Source organism: Mesoplodon mirus, assembly GCF_964341445.2.
Source record: "Mesoplodon mirus genome assembly, chromosome: 20".
Lineage (NCBI taxonomy): Eukaryota > Metazoa > Chordata > Mammalia > Artiodactyla > Ziphiidae > Mesoplodon > Mesoplodon mirus.
The window spans coordinates 2,489,420-2,513,303 of record NC_138996.1 but is presented as its reverse complement, the minus strand read 5'-3'; positions in this window follow the sequence as shown (position 1 = coordinate 2,513,303).

Below are 23,884 nucleotides of genomic sequence, written 5' to 3'. Positions count from 1 at the left end.
GAAAAGTGTTAGGGTCAGGGTACGTGTTAGGGCACGGGTTAGTGTTAGTGTACGGGTTAGGATTAGGGTATGGGTTAGGGAAAGGTGTAGGGTTGGGGTTATGTTTAGGTGTAGGGGTGGGGTTAGGGTTAGCGAATAGGTAACATTTAGGGTACAGGTGAGCTTATGGAAACAAGTTAGGGTCAGGGTTCATGTTAGGGCACAGGTTAGTGTTAGTGTATGGATTAGGGTACGGGTTAGGGTTAGGTGTAGGGTTGGGGTTAGGGTTAGGTTTAGACATAGGGTTAGGGTTAGCGAATGGTAAGATTTAGGGTACAGGAGTGGGTATGGAAAAGTGTTAGGGTCAGGGTACGTGTTAGGGCATGGATTAGTGTTAGTGTATGGGTAAGGATTAGGGTACGGGTTAGGGAAATGGGTAGGGTTGGTGTTATGGTTAGGGTTAGGCCTACAGTTAGAGTTAGCAAACGGGTAAGGTTTACGGTACACGGGAGGGTACGGAAATGTGTTAGTGTCAAAGTACATGTGAGGGCATGGGTTCGTTTTTTTGTACGGGTTAAGTTTAGTGTACGGGTTAGGGTATGCTGTAAGGTTGGTGTTAGCGTTATGTTTAGGGCTAGGGTTAGGGTTAGTGAACGGTAAGATTTTGGGTACAGGAGAGGATACGGAAAAGTGTTCGGGTCAAGGTACGTGTTAGGACATGGGTTAGTGATAGTGTATGGTTTGGGATTAGGGTACGGGTTAGGGTAAGTAGTAGGGTTGGCGTTAGGGTTAGGGCTAGGGCTAGGGCTAGGGTTAGGGTTAGCGAATGGATAAGGTTTAGGGTACCGGTGAGGTTATGGAAAAGCGTTAGGGTCAGGGTACATGTCAGGGCATGGCTTAGTAGTAGTATACTGGTTAGGATTAGGGTACGGTTTAGGTAAGGTTTAGGGTTGGGCTTAGGGTTAGCTTTATGGCTAGGGTTAGGGTTAGCCAAATGTCAGGTTTAGGGTACAGGTGATGGTACAGAAAAGTGTTAGGGTTTGTGTATGTGTTAGGACACGTGTCAGTGTTAGTGTATGGCTTAGGATTAGCTTACGGGTTAGGGTAAGGTGTACGGTTGGGGTTTCGTCTAGGTTTAGGGTTAGGGTTAGCGAACGGTAAGGTTTAGGGTACAGGTGAGGTTACGGAAAAGTGTTAGGGTCAGGGTACGTGTTAGGGCAGGGGTTAGTGTGGGTTTACATGTTAGGATTAGGATACGGGTTAGGGTCATTGGTAGGGTTGGCGTTATGGTTAGTGTTAGGGGTAGGGTTAAGTTTAGTGAACGGGTAAGGTTTAGGTTACAGCTGACCATATGGAAATGTTTTATTGTCAAAGTACGTGTGTGGTATTGCGTTAGTGTTAGTGTATGGGTTAAGATTAGTGTATGTGTTAGGAGTAGGTTTGTAGTTAGGTTTAGGTTTGGGGCTACGGTTATGGTTAACAAATGGTAAAGTTTAGGGTTAGTGTTAGGGTTAGGGTTAGGGGTAGGGTTAGGGTAGGTGTTAGGGCACGAGTTAGTGTTAGTGTATGGGTTATGATTAGGGTATGGGTTAGGGTAAGGTGTAGGGTTGGGGTTAGGTTTAGGTTTAGGGCTAGTGTTAGGGTTAGCGAATAGGTAACATTAGAGTACAGGTGAGCGTATGGAAATGAGTTAGGGTCAGGGTTCGTGTTAGGGCACAGGTTAGTGTTAGTTTACGGATTAGGATTAGTGTACATGTTAGAGTTAGGTGTAGGGTTGGGCTTGGGTTTAGGGTTAGGTTTAGACCTAGGGTTAGGGTTAGTGAATGGTAAGATTTAGGGTTCAGGCGTGGGTATGGAAAAGTGTAAGGGTCAGGGTAAATGTTAGGGCACGGATTAGTGTTAGTGTACGGGTTAGAATTAGGGTACGGGTTAGGCTAATGGATAGGGTTGGCGTTATGTTTAGTGTTAGGGCTAGGGTTAGGGTGAGCGAACGAGTAAGCTTTAGGTTACAGGTGAGGGTAAGGAAATGTTTTAGTGTCAAAGTAAGTGTGAGGGAATGGGTTAGTGTTAGTGTATGCATTAAGATTAGTGTACATGTTAGGGTAAGGTGTAGGGTTGTAGTTAGATTTAGCTTTAGGGCTAGGGTTAGGGTTAGCAAACGGTAAGATTTAGGGTACAGGAGAGAGTAGGGTAAAGAGTTAGAGGCAGGGTACGTGTCAGGGCATGGATTAGTGTTTGTGTACGGGATAGGATTAGGGTACGGTTTATGGTAAGGTGTTGGGTTGGTGTTAGGGCTTGGTTTAGGGGTATGTTTCGGGTTTGTGAACGGTAAAGTTTAGGGTACAGGTGAGGGTACAGAAAAGTGTTAGGCTCAGGTTACGTTTCAGGGCACGGATTAGTATTAGTGTACTGGTTAGGATTACGGTATGGGTTAGGGTAATGGGTAGGGTTGGGTTTAGGGTTAGGTTTAGGGCTATGGTTAGGGTTAGCGAAATGTAAGGTTTAGGTTACAGGTGATGGTCCAGAAACGTATTAGGATCAGGGTACATGTTAGGGCACGGATTAGTGTTAGGGTACTGGTTAGGATTGGGTACACTTTAGGGAAAGGTTTAGGGATGGGGTAAGGTTTACGTTTAGGTCTAGGGTTAAGGATAGCAAACGGTATGGTTTAGGGTACAGGTGAGTGTACAGAAAAGTGTTACGGTCAGGGTCCCTGTTAGGGCACATGTAGTGCTAGTGTATGGGTTAGGATTAGGGTACGGGTTAGGGAAATGTGTAGGGTTGAGGTTAGGGTTAAGTTTAGGGCTAGGGTTAGGGTTAGTGAACAGGTAAGTTTTATGGTACATGAGTGTACGGAAACGTGTTAGTGTCAAAGTACGTGTGAGGGCATTGCATAATTTTGGTGTACGGGTTAAGATTAGTGTACGGGTTAGGGTATGGTGTAGGGTTGGTGTTAGCATTATGTTTAGGGCTAAGGTTACGGTTAGCGAACCAGTAAGGTTTAGGGTACAGGTGAGGGTACGGAACACTTTTAGGGTCAGGGTATATGTTAGGACACCTGTTAGTGTTAGTGTACGTGTCAGGATTAGCGTAGAGTTTAGGGTAAGGTGTGGGGTTGTGGTTAGGGTTAGGTTTAGGGCTAGGCTTAGGGTTGGCGAACGGGTAAGTTTTAGGGTACAGTTGAGGGTACGGAAAAGCGTTTGGGTCAGGTTATGTGTTAGGAAACGTGTTAGTGTTAATGTGTGGTTAGGATTAGGGTATGGGTTAGGGTAATGGTTAGGGTTGGCGTTAGGGTTAGGGATAGGCTTAGCGAACAGTTAAGGCTTATGGTACATGTGAGTGTATGGAGACGTGTTAGTGTCAAATTACGTGTGAGGGCATGGGTTAGTGTTAGTGTAGGGGTTAAAAATAGGGTACGGGTTAGAATAAGGTGTAGGGTTGGTGTTAGGGTTAGGTTTAAGTCTACAGTTAGGGTTAGCTAACGATTAGGTTTAGCGTACAGCTGAGGGTATGGAAAAGTGTTAGGGTCAGGGTACGTTTCAGGGCACTGGTTAGTGTTAGTGTACGGTTTAGGATTAGTGTATGGGTTAGGGTAAGATGTAGGGTTGGCGTTAGGGTTAGGTTTAGAGCTAGGGTTAGGGTTAGCGACCGGGTAATTTTTAGGTTACAGGGGAGGGTACGGAAATGTTTTAGGGTCAAAATACATATGCGGGAATGGGTTAGTGTTAGTTTAAGGTTTAAGATTAGTGTACGTGTTAGGGTAAGGTGTAGGGTTGGAGTTAGATTTAGCTTTAGGGCTAGGGTTAGGGTTAGCGAAATGTAAGGCTTAGGGTACAGGTGAGGGTACAGAAAAGTGTCACGGTCTGTGTACGTGTCAGGGCACGGAATAGTATTAGGGTACGGGTTAGGATTACAGTACGGATCAGGGTAAGGTGTAGGATTGGGGTTAGGGTTAGTGTTAGGGTTAGGGTTAGCGAATAGGTAATATTTAGGGTACAGGTAAGCATATGGAAACGAGTTAGGGTCAGGCTTGGTGTTAGGGCACAGGTTAGTGTTATTGTACGGATTAGGATTAGGGTATGGGTTAGGATTTTGTGTAGGGTTGTGGATAGTGTTAGGCTTAGACCTAGGGTAAGTGTTAGCGAACAGGTAAGGTTTACGGTACACAGGAGGGTACGGAAACGTGTTAGTGTCAAAGTACATGTGAGGGAATTGCTTAATTTTGGTGTATGGGTTAAGATCAGTGTATGGGTTAGGGTATGGTGTCAGGTTGGTGTTAGCGTTCTGTTTAGGGAAAGGGCTAGGTTTAGCGAACGGTAAGATTTAGGGTACTGGAGAGGATACGGAAAAGTGTTAGGGTCAGGGTACGTGTTAGGGCACGGGTTAGTGTTAGTGTACGGGTTAGGATTAGGGTATGGGTTAGGGAAAGGTGTAGGGTTGGGGTTATGTTTAGGTGTAGGGGTGGGGTTAGGGTTAGCGAATAGGTAACATTTAGGGTACAGGTGAGCTTATGGAAACAAGTTAGGGTCAGGGTTCATGTTAGGGCCCAGGTTAGTGTTAGTGTATGGATTAGGGTACGGGTTAGGGTTAGTTGTAGGGTTGGGGTTAGGGTTAGGTTTACACATAGGGTTAGGGTTAGCGAATGGTAAGATTTAGGGTACAGGAGTGGGTATGGAAAAGTGTTAGGGTCAGGGTACGTGTTAGGGCATGGATTAGTGTTAGTGTATGGGTAAGGATTAGGGTACGGGTTAGGGAAATGGGTAGGGTTGGTGTTATGGTTAGGGTTAGGCCTACAGTTAGAGTTAGCAAACGGGTAAGGTTTACGGTACACGGGAGGGTACGGAAATGTGTTAGTGTCAAAGTACATGTGAGGGCATGGGTTCGTTTTTTTGTACGGGTTAAGTTTAGTGTACGGGTTAGGGTATGCTGTAAGGTTGGTGTTAGCGTTATGTTTAGGGCTAGGGTTAGGGTTAGTGAACGGTAAGATTTTGGGTACAGGAGAGGATACGGAAAAGTGTTCGGGTCAAGGTACGTGTTAGGACATGGGTTAGTGATAGTGTATGGGTTGGGATTAGGGTACGGGTTAGGGTAAGTAGTAGGGTTGGCGTTAGGGTTAGGGCTAGGGCTAGGGTTAGGGTTAGCGAAAGGATAAGGTTTAGGGTACCGGTGAGGTTATGGAAAAGCGTTAGGGTCAGGGTACATGTCAGGGCATGGCTTAGTAGTAGTATACTGGTTAGGATTAGGGTACGGTTTGGGTAAGGTTTAGGGTTGGGCTTAGGGTTAGCTTTATGGCTAGGGTTAGGGTTAGCCAAATGTCAGGTTTAGGGTACAGGTGATGGTACAGAAAAGTGTTAGGGTTTGTGTATGTGTTAGGACACGTGTCAGTGTTAGTGTATGGCTTAGGATTAGCTTACGGGTTAGGGTAAGGTGTACGGTTGGGGTTTCGTCTAGGTTTAGGGTTAGGGTTAGCGAACGGTAAGGCTTAGGGTACAGGTGAGGTTACGGAAAAGTGTTAGGGTCAGGGTACGTGTTAGGGCAGGGGTTAGTGTGGGTTTACAGGTTAGGATTAGGATACGGGTTAGGGTCATTGGTAGGGTTGGCGTTATGGTTAGTGTTAGGGGTAGGGTTAAGTTTAGTGAACGGGTAAGGTTTAGGTTACAGCTGACCATATGGAAATGTTTTATTGTCAAAGTACGTGTGTGGTATTGCGTTAGTGTTAGTGTATGGGTTAAGATTAGTGTATGTGTTAGGAGTAGGTTTGTAGTTAGGTTTAGGTTTGGGGCTACGGTTATGGTTAACAAATGGTAAAGTTTAGGGTTAGTGTTAGGGTTAGGGTTAGGGGTAGGGTTAGGGTAGGTGTTAGGGCACGTGTTAGTGTTAATGTATGGGTTATGATTAGGGTATGGGTTAGGGTAAGGTGTAGGGTTGGGGTTAGGTTTAGGTTTAGGGCTAGTGTTAGGGTTAGCGAATAGGTAACATTAGAGTACAGGTGAGCGTATGGAAATGAGTTAGGGTCAGGGTTCGTGTTAGGGCACAGGTTAGTGTTAGTTTACGGATTAGGATTAGTGTACATGTTAGAGTTAGGTGTAGGGTTGGGCTTGGGTTTAGGGTTAGGTTTAGACCTAGGGTTAGGGTTAGTGAATGGTAAGATTTAGGGTTCAGGCGTGGGTATGGAAAAGTGTAAGGGTCAGGGTAAATGTTAGGGCACGGATTAGTGTTAGTGTACGGGTTAGAATTAGGGTACGGGTTAGGCTAATGGATAGGGTTGGCGTTATGTTTAGTGTTAGGGCTAGGGTTAGGGTGAGCGAACGAGTAAGGTTTAGGTTACAGGTGAGGGTAAGGAAATGTTTTAGTGTCAAAGTAAGTGTGAGGGAATGGGTTAGTGTTAGTGTATGCATTAAGATTAGTGTACATGTTAGGGTAAGGTGTAGGGTTGTAGTTAGATTTAGCTTTAGGGCTAGGGTTAGGGTTAGCAAACGGTAAGATTTAGGGTACAGGAGAGAGTAGGGTAAAGAGTTAGAGGCAGGGTACGTGTCAGGGCATGGATTAGTGTTTGTGTACGGGATAGGATTAGGGTACGGTTTATGGTAAGGTGTTGGGTTGGTGTTAGGGCTTGGTTTAGGGGTATGTTTCGGGTTTGTGAACGGTAAAGTTTAGGGTACAGGTGAGGGTACAGAAAAGTGTTAGGCTCAGGTTACGTTTCAGGGCACGGATTAGTATTAGTGTACTGGTTAGGATTACGGTATGGGTTAGGGTAATGGGTAGGGTTGGGTTTAGGGTTAGGTTTAGGGCTATGGTTAGGGTTAGCGAAATGTAAGGTTTAGGTTACAGGTGATGGTCCAGAAACGTGTTAGGATCAGGGTACATGTTAGGGCACGGATTAGTGTTAGGGTACTGGTTAGGATTGGGTACACTTTAGGGAAAGGTTTAGGGATGGGGTAAGGTTTACGTTTAGGTCTAGGGTTAAGGATAGCAAACGGTATGGTTTAGGGTACAGGTGAGTGTACAGAAAAGTGTTACGGTCAGGGTCCCTGTTAGGGCACGTGTAGTGCTAGTGTATGGGTTAGGATTAGGGTACGGGTTAGGGAAATGTGTAGGGTTGAGGTTAGGGTTAAGTTTAGGGCTAGGGTTAGGGTTAGCGAACAGGTAAGTTTTATGGTACATGAGTGTACGGAAACGTGTTAGTGTCAAAGTACGTGTGAGGGCATTGCATAATTTTGGTGTACGGGTTAAGATTAGTGTACGGGTTAGGGTATGGTGTAGGGTTGGTGTTAGCATTATGTTTAGGGCTAAGGTTACGGTTAGCGAACCAGTAAGGTTTAGGGTACAGGTGAGGGTACGGAACACTTTTAGGGTCAGGGTATATGTTAGGACACCTGTTAGTGTTAGTGTACGTGTCAGGATTAGCGTAGAGTTTAGGGTAAGGTGTGGGGTTGTGGTTAGGGTTAGGTTTAGGGCTAGGCTTAGGGTTGGCGAACGGGTAAGTTTTAGGGTACAGTTGAGGGTACGGAAAAGCGTTTGGGTCAGGTTATGTGTTAGGAAACGTGTTAGTGTTAATGTGTGGTTAGGATTAGGGTATGGGTTAGGGTAATGGTTAGGGTTGGCGTTAGGGTTAGGGATAGGCTTAGCGAACAGTTAAGGCTTATGGTACATGTGAGTGTATGGAGACGTGTTAGTGTCAAATTACGTGTGAGGGCATGGGTTAGTGTTAGTGTAGGGGTTAAAAATAGGGTACGGGTTAGAATAAGGTGTAGGGTTGGTGTTAGGGTTAGGTTTAAGTCTACAGTTAGGGTTAGCTAACGATTAGGTTTAGCGTACAGCTGAGGGTATGGAAAAGTGTTAGGGTCAGGGTACGTTTCAGGGCACTGGTTAGTGTTAGTGTACGGTTTAGGATTAGTGTATGGGTTAGGGTAAGATGTAGGGTTGGCGTTAGGTTTAGGTTTAGAGCTAGGGTTAGGGTTAGCGACCGGGTAATTTTTAGGTTACAGGGGAGGGTACGGAAATATTTTAGGGTCAAAATACATATGCGGGAATGGGTTAGTGTTAGTTTAAGGTTTAAGATTAGTGTACGTGTTAGGGTAAGGTGTAGGTTTGGAGTTAGATTTAGCTTTAGGGCTAGGGTTAGGGTTAGCGAAATGTAAGGCTTAGGGTACAGGTGAGGGTACAGAAAAGTGTCACGGTCTGTGTACGTGTCAGGGCACGGATTAGTATTAGGGTACGGGTTAGGATTACAGTACGGATCAGGGTAAGGTGTAGGATTGGGGTTAGGGTTAGTGTTAGGGTTAGGGTTAGCGAATAGGTAATATTTAGGGTACAGGTAAGCATATGGAAACGAGTTAGGGTCAGGCTTGGTGTTAGGGCACAGGTTAGTGTTATTGTACGGATTAGGATTAGGGTATGGGTTAGGATTTTGTGTAGGGTTGTGGATAGTGTTAGGCTTAGACCTAGGGTAAGTGTTAGCGAACAGGTAAGGTTTACGGTACACAGGAGGGTACGGAAACGTGTTAGTGTCAAAGTACATGTGAGGGAATTGCTTAATTTTGGTGTATGGGTTAAGATCAGTGTATGGGTTAGGGTATGGTGTCAGGTTGGTGTTAGCGTTCTGTTTAGGGAAAGGGCTAGGTTTAGCGAACGGTAAGATTTAGGGTACTGGAGAGGATACGGAAAAGTGTTAGGGTCAGGGTACGTGTTAGGGCACGGGTTAGTGTTAGTGTATGGGTTAGGATTAGGGTATGGGTTAGGGAAAGGTGTAGGGTTGGGGTTATGTTTAGGTGTAGGGGTGGGGTTAGGGTTAGCGAATAGGTAACATTTAGGGTACAGGTGAGCTTATGGAAACAAGTTAGGGTCAGGGTTCATGTTAGGGCACAGGTTAGTGTTAGTGTATGGATTAGGGTACGGGTTAGGGTTAGGTGTAGGGTTGGGGTTAGGGTTAGGTTTAGACATAGGGTTAGGGTTAGCGAATGGTAAGATTTAGGGTACAGGAGTGGGTATGGAAAAGTGTTAGGGTCAGGGTACGTGTTAGGGCATGGATTAGTGTTAGTGTATGGGTAAGGATTAGGGTACGGGTTAGGGAAATGGGTAGGGTTGGTGTTATGGTTAGGGTTAGGCCTACAGTTAGAGTTAGCAAACGGGTAAGGTTTACGGTACACGGGAGGGTACGGAAATGTGTTAGTGTCAAAGTACATGTGAGGGCATGGGTTCGTTTTTTTGTACGGGTTAAGTTTAGTGTACGGGTTAGGGTATGCTGTAAGGTTGGTGTTAGCGTTATGTTTAGGGCTAGGGTTAGGGTTAGTGAACGGTAAGATTTTGGGTACAGGAGAGGATACGGAAAAGTGTTCGGGTCAAGGTACGTGTTAGGACATGGGTTAGTGATAGTGTATGGTTTGGGATTAGGGTACGGGTTAGGGTAAGTAGTAGGGTTGGCGTTAGGGTTAGGGCTAGGGCTAGGGCTAGGGTTAGGGTTAGCGAATGGATAAGGTTTAGGGTACCGGTGAGGTTATGGAAAAGCGTTAGGGTCAGGGTACATGTCAGGGCATGGCTTAGTAGTAGTATACTGGTTAGGATTAGGGTACGGTTTAGGTAAGGTTTAGGGTTGGGCTTAGGGTTAGCTTTATGGCTAGGGTTAGGGTTAGCCAAATGTCAGGTTTAGGGTACAGGTGATGGTACAGAAAAGTGTTAGGGTTTGTGTATGTGTTAGGACACGTGTCAGTGTTAGTGTATGGCTTAGGATTAGCTTACGGGTTAGGGTAAGGTGTACGGTTGGGGTTTCGTCTAGGTTTAGGGTTAGGGTTAGCGAACGGTAAGGTTTAGGGTACAGGTGAGGTTACGGAAAAGTGTTAGGGTCAGGGTACGTGTTAGGGCAGGGGTTAGTGTGGGTTTACATGTTAGGATTAGGATACGGGTTAGGGTCATTGGTAGGGTTGGCGTTATGGTTAGTGTTAGGGGTAGGGTTAAGTTTAGTGAACGGGTAAGGTTTAGGTTACAGCTGACCATATGGAAATGTTTTATTGTCAAAGTACGTGTGTGGTATTGCGTTAGTGTTAGTGTATGGGTTAAGATTAGTGTATGTGTTAGGAGTAGGTTTGTAGTTAGGTTTAGGTTTGGGGCTACGGTTATGGTTAACAAATGGTAAAGTTTAGGGTTAGTGTTAGGGTTAGGGTTAGGGGTAGGGTTAGGGTAGGTGTTAGGGCACGAGTTAGTGTTAGTGTATGGGTTATGATTAGGGTATGGGTTAGGGTAAGGTGTAGGGTTGGGGTTAGGTTTAGGTTTAGGGCTAGTGTTAGGGTTAGCGAATAGGTAACATTAGAGTACAGGTGAGCGTATGGAAATGAGTTAGGGTCAGGGTTCGTGTTAGGGCACAGGTTAGTGTTAGTTTACGGATTAGGATTAGTGTACATGTTAGAGTTAGGTGTAGGGTTGGGCTTGGGTTTAGGGTTAGGTTTAGACCTAGGGTTAGGGTTAGTGAATGGTAAGATTTAGGGTTCAGGCGTGGGTATGGAAAAGTGTAAGGGTCAGGGTAAATGTTAGGGCACGGATTAGTGTTAGTGTACGGGTTAGAATTAGGGTACGGGTTAGGCTAATGGATAGGGTTGGCGTTATGTTTAGTGTTAGGGCTAGGGTTAGGGTGAGCGAACGAGTAAGCTTTAGGTTACAGGTGAGGGTAAGGAAATGTTTTAGTGTCAAAGTAAGTGTGAGGGAATGGGTTAGTGTTAGTGTATGCATTAAGATTAGTGTACATGTTAGGGTAAGGTGTAGGGTTGTAGTTAGATTTAGCTTTAGGGCTAGGGTTAGGGTTAGCAAACGGTAAGATTTAGGGTACAGGAGAGAGTAGGGTAAAGAGTTAGAGGCAGGGTACGTGTCAGGGCATGGATTAGTGTTTGTGTACGGGATAGGATTAGGGTACGGTTTATGGTAAGGTGTTGGGTTGGTGTTAGGGCTTGGTTTAGGGGTATGTTTCGGGTTTGTGAACGGTAAAGTTTAGGGTACAGGTGAGGGTACAGAAAAGTGTTAGGCTCAGGTTACGTTTCAGGGCACGGATTAGTATTAGTGTACTGGTTAGGATTACGGTATGGGTTAGGGTAATGGGTAGGGTTGGGTTTAGGGTTAGGTTTAGGGCTATGGTTAGGGTTAGCGAAATGTAAGGTTTAGGTTACAGGTGATGGTCCAGAAACGTATTAGGATCAGGGTACATGTTAGGGCACGGATTAGTGTTAGGGTACTGGTTAGGATTGGGTACACTTTAGGGAAAGGTTTAGGGATGGGGTAAGGTTTACGTTTAGGTCTAGGGTTAAGGATAGCAAACGGTATGGTTTAGGGTACAGGTGAGTGTACAGAAAAGTGTTACGGTCAGGGTCCCTGTTAGGGCACATGTAGTGCTAGTGTATGGGTTAGGATTAGGGTACGGGTTAGGGAAATGTGTAGGGTTGAGGTTAGGGTTAAGTTTAGGGCTAGGGTTAGGGTTAGTGAACAGGTAAGTTTTATGGTACATGAGTGTACGGAAACGTGTTAGTGTCAAAGTACGTGTGAGGGCATTGCATAATTTTGGTGTACGGGTTAAGATTAGTGTACGGGTTAGGGTATGGTGTAGGGTTGGTGTTAGCATTATGTTTAGGGCTAAGGTTACGGTTAGCGAACCAGTAAGGTTTAGGGTACAGGTGAGGGTACGGAACACTTTTAGGGTCAGGGTATATGTTAGGACACCTGTTAGTGTTAGTGTACGTGTCAGGATTAGCGTAGAGTTTAGGGTAAGGTGTGGGGTTGTGGTTAGGGTTAGGTTTAGGGCTAGGCTTAGGGTTGGCGAACGGGTAAGTTTTAGGGTACAGTTGAGGGTACGGAAAAGCGTTTGGGTCAGGTTATGTGTTAGGAAACGTGTTAGTGTTAATGTGTGGTTAGGATTAGGGTATGGGTTAGGGTAATGGTTAGGGTTGGCGTTAGGGTTAGGGATAGGCTTAGCGAACAGTTAAGGCTTATGGTACATGTGAGTGTATGGAGACGTGTTAGTGTCAAATTACGTGTGAGGGCATGGGTTAGTGTTAGTGTAGGGGTTAAAAATAGGGTACGGGTTAGAATAAGGTGTAGGGTTGGTGTTAGGGTTAGGTTTAAGTCTACAGTTAGGGTTAGCTAACGATTAGGTTTAGCGTACAGCTGAGGGTATGGAAAAGTGTTAGGGTCAGGGTACGTTTCAGGGCACTGGTTAGTGTTAGTGTACGGTTTAGGATTAGTGTATGGGTTAGGGTAAGATGTAGGGTTGGCGTTAGGGTTAGGTTTAGAGCTAGGGTTAGGGTTAGCGACCGGGTAATTTTTAGGTTACAGGGGAGGGTACGGAAATGTTTTAGGGTCAAAATACATATGCGGGAATGGGTTAGTGTTAGTTTAAGGTTTAAGATTAGTGTACGTGTTAGGGTAAGGTGTAGGGTTGGAGTTAGATTTAGCTTTAGGGCTAGGGTTAGGGTTAGCGAAATGTAAGGCTTAGGGTACAGGTGAGGGTACAGAAAAGTGTCACGGTCTGTGTACGTGTCAGGGCACGGAATAGTATTAGGGTACGGGTTAGGATTACAGTACGGATCAGGGTAAGGTGTAGGATTGGGGTTAGGGTTAGTGTTAGGGTTAGGGTTAGCGAATAGGTAATATTTAGGGTACAGGTAAGCATATGGAAACGAGTTAGGGTCAGGCTTGGTGTTAGGGCACAGGTTAGTGTTATTGTACGGATTAGGATTAGGGTATGGGTTAGGATTTTGTGTAGGGTTGTGGATAGTGTTAGGCTTAGACCTAGGGTAAGTGTTAGCGAACAGGTAAGGTTTACGGTACACAGGAGGGTACGGAAACGTGTTAGTGTCAAAGTACATGTGAGGGAATTGCTTAATTTTGGTGTATGGGTTAAGATCAGTGTATGGGTTAGGGTATGGTGTCAGGTTGGTGTTAGCGTTCTGTTTAGGGAAAGGGCTAGGTTTAGCGAACGGTAAGATTTAGGGTACTGGAGAGGATACGGAAAAGTGTTAGGGTCAGGGTACGTGTTAGGGCACGGGTTAGTGTTAGTGTACGGGTTAGGATTAGGGTATGGGTTAGGGAAAGGTGTAGGGTTGGGGTTATGTTTAGGTGTAGGGGTGGGGTTAGGGTTAGCGAATAGGTAACATTTAGGGTACAGGTGAGCTTATGGAAACAAGTTAGGGTCAGGGTTCATGTTAGGGCCCAGGTTAGTGTTAGTGTATGGATTAGGGTACGGGTTAGGGTTAGGTGTAGGGTTGGGGTTAGGGTTAGGTTTACACATAGGGTTAGGGTTAGCGAATGGTAAGATTTAGGGTACAGGAGTGGGTATGGAAAAGTGTTAGGGTCAGGGTACGTGTTAGGGCATGGATTAGTGTTAGTGTATGGGTAAGGATTAGGGTACGGGTTAGGGAAATGGGTAGGGTTGGTGTTATGGTTAGGGTTAGGCCTACAGTTAGAGTTAGCAAACGGGTAAGGTTTACGGTACACGGGAGGGTACGGAAATGTGTTAGTGTCAAAGTACATGTGAGGGCATGGGTTCGTTTTTTTGTACGGGTTAAGTTTAGTGTACGGGTTAGGGTATGCTGTAAGGTTGGTGTTAGCGTTATGTTTAGGGCTAGGGTTAGGGTTAGTGAACGGTAAGATTTTGGGTACAGGAGAGGATACGGAAAAGTGTTCGGGTCAAGGTACGTGTTAGGACATGGGTTAGTGATAGTGTATGGTTTGGGATTAGGGTACGGGTTAGGGTAAGTAGTAGGGTTGGCGTTAGGGTTAGGGCTAGGGCTAGGGCTAGGGTTAGGGTTAGCGAATGGATAAGGTTTAGGGTACCGGTGAGGTTATGGAAAAGCGTTAGGGTCAGGGTACATGTCAGGGCATGGCTTAGTAGTAGTATACTGGTTAGGATTAGGGTACGGTTTAGGTAAGGTTTAGGGTTGGGCTTAGGGTTAGCTTTATGGCTAGGGTTAGGGTTAGCCAAATGTCAGGTTTAGGGTACAGGTGATGGTACAGAAAAGTGTTAGGGTTTGTGTATGTGTTAGGACACGTGTCAGTGTTAGTGTATGGCTTAGGATTAGCTTACGGGTTAGGGTAAGGTGTACGGTTGGGGTTTCGTCTAGGTTTAGGGTTAGGGTTAGCGAACGGTAAGGTTTAGGGTACAGGTGAGGTTACGGAAAAGTGTTAGGGTCAGGGTACGTGTTAGGGCAGGGGTTAGTGTGGGTTTACAGGTTAGGATTAGGGTACGGGTTAGGGTCATTGGTAGGGTTGGCGTTATGGTTAGTGTTAGGGGTAGGGTTAAGTTTAGTGAACGGGTAAGGTTTAGGTTACAGCTGACCATATGGAAATGTTTTATTGTCAAAGTACGTGTGTGGTATTGCGTTAGTGTTAGTGTATGGGTTAAGATTAGTGTATGTGTTAGGAGTAGGTTTGTAGTTAGGTTTAGGTTTGGGGCTACGGTTATGGTTAACAAATGGTAAAGTTTAGGGTTAGTGTTAGGGTTAGGGTTAGGGGTAGGGTTAGGGTAGGTGTTAGGGCACGAGTTAGTGTTAGTGTATGGGTTATGATTAGGGTATGGGTTAGGGTAAGGTGTAGGGTTGGGGTTAGGTTTAGGTTTAGGGCTAGTGTTAGGGTTAGCGAATAGGTAACATTAGAGTACAGGTGAGCGTATGGAAATGAGTTAGGGTCAGGGTTCGTGTTAGGGCACAGGTTAGTGTTAGTTTAAGGATTAGGATTAGTGTACATGTTAGAGTTAGGTGTAGGGTTGGGCTTGGGTTTAGGGTTAGGTTTAGACCTAGGCTTAGGGTTAGTGAATGGTAAGATTTAGGGTTCAGGCGTGGGTATGGAAAAGTGTAAGGGTCAGGGTAAATGTTAGGGCACGGATTAGTGTTAGTGTACGGGTTAGAATTAGGGTACGGGTTAGGCTAATGGATAGGGTTGGCGTTATGTTTAGTGTTAGGGCTAGGGTTAGGGTGACCGAACGAGTAAGGTTTAGGTTACAGGTGAGGGTAAGGAAATGTTTTAGTGTCAAAGTAAGTGTGAGGGAATGGGTTAGTGTTAGTGTATGCATTAAGATTAGTGTACATGTTAGGGTAAGGTGTAGGGTTGTAGTTAGATTTAGCTTTAGGGCTAGGGTTAGGGTTAGCAAACGGTAAGATTTAGGGTACAGGAGAGAGTAGGGTAAAGAGTTAGAGGCAGGGTACGTGTCAGGGCATGGATTAGTGTTTGTGTACGGGATAGGATTAGGGTACGGTTTATGGTAAGGTGTTGGGTTGGTGTTAGGGCTTGGTTTAGGGGTATGTTTCGGGTTTGTGAACGGTAAAGTTTAGGGTACAGGTGAGGGTACAGAAAAGTGTTAGGCTCAGGTTACGTTTCAGGGCACGGATTAGTATTAGTGTACTGGTTAGGATTACGGTATGGGTTAGGGTAATGGGTAGGGTTGGGTTTAGGGTTAGGTTTAGGGCTATGGTTAGGGTTAGCGAAATGTAAGGTTTAGGTTACAGGTGATGGTCCAGAAACGTATTAGGATCAGGGTACATGTTAGGGCACGGATTAGTGTTAGGGTACTGGTTAGGATTGGGTACACTTTAGGGAAAGGTTTAGGGATGGGGTAAGGTTTACGTTTAGGTCTAGGGTTAAGGATAGCAAACGGTATGGTTTAGGGTACAGGTGAGTGTACAGAAAAGTGTTACGGTCAGGGTACCTGTTAGGGCACGTGTAGTGCTAGTGTATGGGTTAGGATTAGGGTACGGGTTAGGGAAATGTGTAGGGTTGAGGTTAGGGTTAAGTTTAGGGCTAGGGTTAGGGTTAGCGAACAGGTAAGTTTTATGGTACATGAGTGTACGGAAACGTGTTAGTGTCAAAGTACGTGTGAGGGCATTGCATAATTTTGGTGTACGGGTTAAGATTAGTGTACGGGTTAGGGTATGGTGTAGGGTTGGTGTTAGCATTATGTTTAGGGCTAAGGTTACGGTTAGCGAACCAGTAAGGTTTAGGGTACAGGTGAGGGTACGGAACACTTTTAGGGTCAGGGAATATGTTAGGACACCTGTTAGTGTTAGTGTACGTGTCAGGATTAGCGTAGAGTTTAGGGTAAGGTGTGGGGTTGTGGTTAGGGTTAGGTTTAGGGCTAGGCTTAGGGTTGGCGAACGGGTAAGTTTTAGGGTACAGTTGAGGGTACGGAAAAGCGTTTGGGTCAGGTTATGTGTTAGGAAACGTGTTAGTGTTAATGTGTGGTTAGGATTAGGGTATGGGTTAGGGTAATGGTTAGGGTTGGCGTTAGGGTTAGGGATAGGCTTAGCGAACAGTTAAGGCTTATGGTACATGTGAGTGTATGGAGACGTGTTAGTGTCCAATTACGTGTGAGGGCATGGGTTAGTGTTAGTGTAGGGGTTAAAAATAGGGTACGGGTTAGAATAAGGTGTAGGGTTGGTGTTAGGGTTAGGTTTAAGTCTACAGTTAGGGTTAGCTAACGATTAGGTTTAGCGTACAGCTGAGGGTATGGAAAAGTGTTAGGGTCAGGGTACGTTTCAGGGCACTGGTTAGTGTTAGTGTACGGTTTAGGATTAGTGTATGGGTTAGGGTAAGATGTAGGGTTGGCGTTAGGGTTAGGTTTAGAGCTAGGGTTAGGGTTAGCGACCGGGTAATTTTTAGGTTACAGGGGAGGGTACGGAAATGTTTTAGGGTCAAAATACATATGCGGGAATGGGTTAGTGTTAGTTTAAGGTTTAAGATTAGTGTACGTGTTAGGGTAGGGTGTAGGGTTGGAGTTAGATTTAGCTTTAGGGCTAGGGTTAGGGTTAGCGAAATGTAAGGCTTAGGGTACAGGTGAGGGTACAGAAAAGTGTCACGGTCTGTGTACGTGTCAGGGCACGGATTAGTATTAGGGTACGGGTTAGGATTACAGTACGGATTAGGGTAAGGTGTAGGATTGGGGTTAGGGTTAGTGTTAGGGTTAGGGTTAGCGAATAGGTAATATTTAGGGTACAGGTAAGCATATGGAAACGAGTTAGGGTCAGGCTTGGTGTTAGGGCACAGGTTAGTGTTATTGTACGGATTAGGATTAGGGTATGGGTTAGGATTTTGTGTAGGGTTGTGGATAGTGTTAGGCTTAGACCTAGGGTAAGTGTTAGCGAACAGGTAAGGTTTACGGTACACAGGAGGGTACGGAAACGTGTTAGGGTCAAAGTACATGTGAGGGAATTGCTTAATTTTGGTGTATGGGTTAAGATCAGTGTATGGGTTAGGGTATGGTGTCAGGTTGGTGTTAGCGTTCTGTTTAGGGAAAGGGCTAGGTTTAGCGAACGGTAAGATTTAGGGTACTGGAGAGGATACGGAAAAGTGTTAGGGTCAGGGTACGTGTTAGGGCACGGGTTAGTGTTAGTGTACGGGTTAGGATTAGGGTATGGGTTAGGGAAAGGTGTAGGGTTGGGGTTATGTTTAGGTGTAGGGGTGGGGTTAGGGTTAGCGAATAGGTAACATTTAGGGTACAGGTGAGCTTATGGAAACAAGTTAGGGTCAGGGTTCATGTTAGGGCCCAGGTTAGTGTTAGTGTATGGATTAGGGTACGGGTTAGGGTTAGGTGTAGGGTTGGGGTTAGGGTTAGGTTTAGACATAGGGTTAGGGTTAGCGAATGGTAAGATTTAGGGTACAGGAGTGGGTATGGAAAAGTGTTAGGGTCAGGGTACGTGTTAGGGCATGGATTAGTGTTAGTGTATGGGTAAGGATTAGGGTACGGGTTAGGGAAATGGGTAGGGTTGGTGTTATGGTTAGGGTTAGGCCTACAGTTAGAGTTAGCAAACGGGTAAGGTTTACGGTACACGGGAGGGTACGGAAATGTGTTAGTGTCAAAGTACATGTGAGGGCATGGGTTCGTTTTTTGGTACGGGTTAAGTTTAGTGTACGGGTTAGGGTATGCTGTAAGGTTGGTGTTAGCGTTATGTTTAGGGCTAGGGTTAGGGTTAGTGAACGGTAAGATTTTGGGTACAGGAGAGGATACGGAAAAGTGTTCGGGTCAAGGTACGTGTTAGGACATGGGTTAGTGATAGTGTATGGGTTGGGATTAGGGTACGGGTTAGGGTAAGTAGTAGGGTTGGCGTTAGGGTTAGGGCTAGGGCTAGGGCTAGGGTTAGCGAATGGGTAAGGTTTAGGGTACCGGTGAGGTTATGGAAAAGCGTTAGGGTCAGGGTACATGTCAGGGCATGGCTTAGTAGTAGTATACTGGTTAGGATTAGGGTACGGTTTAGGTAAGGTTTAGGGTTGGGCTTAGGGTTAGCTTTATGGCTAGGGTTAGGGTTAGCCAAATGTCAGGTTTAGGGTACAGGTGATGGTACAGAAAAGTGTTAGGGTTTGTGTATGTGTTAGGACACGTGTCAGTGTTAGTGTATGGCTTAGGATTAGCTTACGGGTTAGGGTAAGGTGTACGGTTGGGGTTTCGTCTAGGTTTAGGGTTAGGGTTAGCGAACGGTAAGGTTTAGGGTACAGGTGAGGTTACGGAAAAGTGTTAGGGTCAGGGTACGTGTTAGGGCAGGGGTTAGTGTGGGTTTACAGGTTAGGATTAGGATACGGGTTAGGGTCATTGGTAGGGTTGGCGTTATGGTTAGTGTTAGGGGTAGGGTTAAGTTTAGTGAACGGGTAAGGTTTAGGTTACAGCTGACCATATGGAAATGTTTTATTGTCAAAGTACGTGTGTGGTATTGCGTTAGTGTTAGTGTATGGGTTAAGATTAGTGTATGTGTTAGGAGTAGGTTTGTAGTTAGGTTTAGGTTTGGGGCTACGGTTATGGTTAACAAATGGTAAAGTTTAGGGTTAGTGTTAGGGTTAGGGTTAGGGGTAGGGTTAGGCTAGGTGTTAGGGCACGAGTTAGTGTTAGTGTATGGGTTATGATTAGGGTATGGGTTAGGGTAAGGTGTAGGGTTGGGGTTAGGTTTAGGTTTAGGGCTAGTGTTAGGGTTAGCGAATAGGTAACATTAGAGTACAGGTGAGCGTATGGAAATGAGTTAGGGTCAGGGTTCGTGTTAGGGCACAGGTTAGTGTTAGTTTACGGATTAGGATTAGTGTACATGTTAGAGTTAGGTGTAGGGTTGGGCTTGGGTTTAGGGTTAGGTTTAGACCTAGGGTTAGGGTTAGTGAATGGTAAGATTTAGGGTTCAGGCGTGGGTATGGAAAAGTGTAAGGGTCAGGGTAAATGTTAGGGCACGGATTAGTGTTAGTGTACGGGTTAGAATTAGGGTACGGGTTAGGCTAATGGATAGGGTTGGCGTTATGTTTAGTGTTAGGGCTAGGGTTAGGGTGAGCGAACGAGTAAGGTTTAGGTTACAGGTGAGGGTAAGGAAATGTTTTAGTGTCAAAGTAAGTGTGAGGGAATGGGTTAGTGTTAGTGTATGCATTAAGATTAGTGTACATGTTAGGGTAAGGTGTAGGGTTGTAGTTAGATTTAGCTTTAGGGCTAGGGTTAGGGTTAGCAAACGGTAAGATTTAGGGTACAGGAGAGAGTAGGGTAAAGAGTTAGAGGCAGGGTACGTGTCAGGGCATGGATTAGTGTTTGTGTACGGGATAGGATTAGGGTACGGTTTATGGTAAGGTGTTGGGTTGGTGTTAGGGCTTGGTTTAGGGGTATGTTTCGGGTTTGTGAACGGTAAAGTTTAGGGTACAGGTGAGGGTACAGAAAAGTGTTAGGCTCAGGTTACGTTTCAGGGCACGGATTAGTATTAGTGTACTGGTTAGGATTACGGTATGGGTTAGGGTAATGGGTAGGGTTGGGTTTAGGGTTAGGTTTAGGGCTATGGTTAGGGTTAGCGAAATGTAAGGTTTAGGTTACAGGTGATGGTCCAGAAACGTGTTAGGATCAGGGTACATGTTAGGGCACGGATTAGTGTTAGGGTACTGGTTAGGATTGGGTACGCTTTAGGGAAAGGTTTAGGGATGGGGTAAGGTTTACGTTTAGGTCTAGGGTTAAGGATAGCAAACGGTATGGTTTAGGGTACAGGTGAGTGTACAGAAAAGTGTTATGGTCAGGGTACCTGTTAGGGCACGTGTAGTGCTAGTGTATGGGTTAGGATTAGGGTACGGGTTAGGGAAATGTGTAGGGTTGAGGTTAGGGTTAAGTTTAGGGCTAGGGTTAGGGTTAGCGAACAGGTAAGTTTTATGGTACATGAGTGTACGGAAACGTGTTAGTGTCAAAGTACGTGTGAGGGCATTGCATAATTTTGGTGTACGGGTTAAGATTAGTGTACGGGTTAGGGTATGGTGTAGGGTTGGTGTTAGCATTATGTTTAGGGCTAAGGTTACGGTTAGCGAACCAGTAAGGTTTAGGGTACAGGTGAGGGTACGGAACACTTTTAGGGTCAGGGTATATGTTAGGACACCTGTTAGTGTTAGTGTACGTGTCAGGATTAGCGTAGAGTTTAGGGTAAGGTGTGGGGTTGTGGTTAGGGTTAGGTTTAGGGCTAGGCTTAGGGTTGGCGAACGGGTAAGTTTTAGGGTACAGTTGAGGGTACGGAAAAGCGTTTGGGTCAGGTTATGTGTTAGGAAACGTGTTAGTGTTAATGTGTGGTTAGGATTAGGGTATGGGTTAGGGTAATGGTTAGGGTTGGCGTTAGGGTTAGGGATAGGCTTAGCGAACAGTTAAGGCTTATGGTACATGTGAGTGTATGGAGACGTGTTAGTGTCAAATTACGTGTGAGGGCATGGGTTAGTGTTAGTGTAGGGGTTAAAAATAGGGTACGGGTTAGAATAAGGTGTAGGGTTGGTGTTAGGGTTAGGTTTAAGTCTACACTTAGGGTTAGCTAACGATTAGGTTTAGCGTACAGCTGAGGGTATGGAAAAGTGTTAGGGTCAGGGTACGTTTCAGGGCACTGGTTAGTGTTAGTGTACGGTTTAGGATTAGTGTATGGGTTAGGGTAAGATGTAGGGTTGGCGTTAGGGTTAGGTTTAGAGCTAGGGTTAGGGTTAGCGACCGGGTAATTTTTAGGTTACAGGGGAGGGTACGGAAATGTTTTAGGGTCAAAATACATATGCGGGAATGGGTTAGTGTTAGTTTAAGGTTTAAGATTAGTGTACGTGTTAGGGTAAGGTGTAGGTTTGGAGTTAGATTTAGCTTTAGGGCTAGGGTTAGGGTTAGCGAAATGTAAGGCTTAGGGTACAGGTGAGGGTACAGAAAAGTGTCACGGTCTGTGTACGTGTCAGGGCACGGATTAGTATTAGGGTACGGGTTAGGATTACAGTACGGATCAGGGTAAGGTGTAGGATTGGGGTTAGGGTTAGTGTTAGGGTTAGGGTTAGCGAATAGGTAATATTTAGGGTACAGGTAAGCATATGGAAACGAGTTAGGGTCAGGCTTGGTGTTAGGGCACAGGTTAGTGTTATTGTACGGATTAGGATTAGGGTATGGGTTAGGATTTTGTGTAGGGTTGTGGATAGTGTTAGGCTTAGACCTAGGGTAAGTGTTAGCGAACAGGTAAGGTTTACGGTACACAGGAGGGTACGGAAACGTGTTAGTGTCAAAGTACATGTGAGGGAATTGCTTAATTTTGGTGTATGGGTTAAGATCAGTGTATGGGTTAGGGTATGGTGTCAGGTTGGTGTTAGCGTTCTGTTTAGGGAAAGGGCTAGGTTTAGCGAACGGTAAGATTTAGGGTACTGGAGAGGATACGGAAAAGTGTTAGGGTCAGGGTACGTGTTAGGGCACGGGTTAGTGTTAGTGTACGGGTTAGGATTAGGGTATGGGTTAGGGAAAGGTGTAGGGTTGGGGTTATGTTTAGGTGTAGGGGTGGGGTTAGGGTTAGCGAATAGGTAACATTTAGGGTACAGGTGAGCTTATGGAAACAAGTTAGGGTCAGGGTTCATGTTAGGGCACAGGTTAGTGTTAGTGTATGGATTAGGGTACGGGTTAGGGTTAGGTGTAGGGTTGGGGTTAGGGTTAGGTTTAGACATAGGGTTAGGGTTAGCGAATGGTAAGATTTAGGGTACAGGAGTGGGTATGGAAAAGTGTTAGGGTCAGGGTACGTGTTAGGGCATGGATTAGTGTTAGTGTATGGGTAAGGATTAGGGTACGGGTTAGGGAAATGGGTAGGGTTGGTGTTATGGTTAGGGTTAGGCCTACAGTTAGAGTTAGCAAACGGGTAAGGTTTACGGTACACGGGAGGGTACGGAAATGTGTTAGTGTCAAAGTACATGTGAGGGCATGGGTTCGTTTTTTTGTACGGGTTAAGTTTAGTGTACGGGTTAGGGTATGCTGTAAGGTTGGTGTTAGCGTTATGTTTAGGGCTAGGGTTAGGGTTAGTGAACGGTAAGATTTTGGGTACAGGAGAGGATACGGAAAAGTGTTCGGGTCAAGGTACGTGTTAGGACATGGGTTAGTGATAGTGTATGGTTTGGGATTAGGGTACGGGTTAGGGTAAGTAGTAGGGTTGGCGTTAGGGTTAGGGCTAGGGCTAGGGCTAGGGTTAGGGTTAGCGAATGGATAAGGTTTAGGGTACCGGTGAGGTTATGGAAAAGCGTTAGGGTCAGGGTACATGTCAGGGCATGGCTTAGTAGTAGTATACTGGTTAGGATTAGGGTACGGTTTGGGTAAGGTTTAGGGTTGGGCTTAGGGTTAGCTTTATGGCTAGGGTTAGGGTTAGCCAAATGTCAGGTTTAGGGTACAGGTGATGGTACAGAAAAGTGTTAGGGTTTGTGTATGTGTTAGGACACGTGTCAGTGTTAGTGTATGGCTTAGGATTAGCTTACGGGTTAGGGTAAGGTGTACGGTTGGGGTTTCGTCTAGGTTTAGGGTTAGGGTTAGCGAACGGTAAGGTTTAGGGTACAGGTGAGGTTACGGAAAAGTGTTAGGGTCAGGGTACGTGTTAGGGCAGGGGTTAGTGTGGGTTTACAGGTTAGGATTAGGATACGGGTTAGGGTCATTGGTAGGGTTGGCGTTATGGTTAGTGTTAGGGGTAGGGTTAAGTTTAGTGAACGGGTAAGGTTTAGGTTACAGCTGACCATATGGAAATGTTTTATTGTCAAAGTACGTGTGTGGTATTGCGTTAGTGTTAGTGTATGGGTTAAGATTAGTGTATGTGTTAGGAGTAGGTTTGTAGTTAGGTTTAGGTTTGGGGCTACGGTTATGGTTAACAAATGGTAAAGTTTAGGGTTAGTGTTAGGGTTAGGGTTAGGGGTAGGGTTAGGGTAGGTGTTAGGGCACGAGTTAGTGTTAGTGTATGGGTTATGATTAGGGTATGGGTTAGGGTAAGGTGTAGGGTTGGGGTTAGGTTTAGGTTTAGGGCTAGTGTTAGGGTTAGCGAATAGGTAACATTAGAGTACAGGTGAGCGTATGGAAATGAGTTAGGGTCAGGGTTCGTGTTAGGGCACAGGTTAGTGTTAGTTTACGGATTAGGATTAGTGTACATGTTAGAGTTAGGTGTAGGGTTGGGCTTGGGTTTAGGGTTAGGTTTAGACCTAGGGTTAGGGTTAGTGAATGGTAAGATTTAGGGTTCAGGCGTGGGTATGGAAAAGTGTAAGGGTCAGGGTAAATGTTAGGGCACGGATTAGTGTTAGTGTACGGGTTAGAATTAGGGTACGGGTTAGGCTAATGGATAGGGTTGGCGTTATGTTTAGTGTTAGGGCTAGGGTTAGGGTGAGCGAACGAGTAAGGTTTAGGTTACAGGTGAGGGTAAGGAAATGTTTTAGTGTCAAAGTAAGTGTGAGGGAATGGGTTAGTGTTAGTGTATGCATTAAGATTAGTGTACATGTTAGGGTAAGGTGTAGGGTTGTAGTTAGATTTAGCTTTAGGGCTAGGGTTAGGGTTAGCAAACGGTAAGATTTAGGGTACAGGAGAGAGTAGGGTAAAGAGTTAGAGGCAGGGTACGTGTCAGGGCATGGATTAGTGTTTGTGTACGGGATAGGATTAGGGTACGGTTTATGGTAAGGTGTTGGGTTGGTGTTAGGGCTT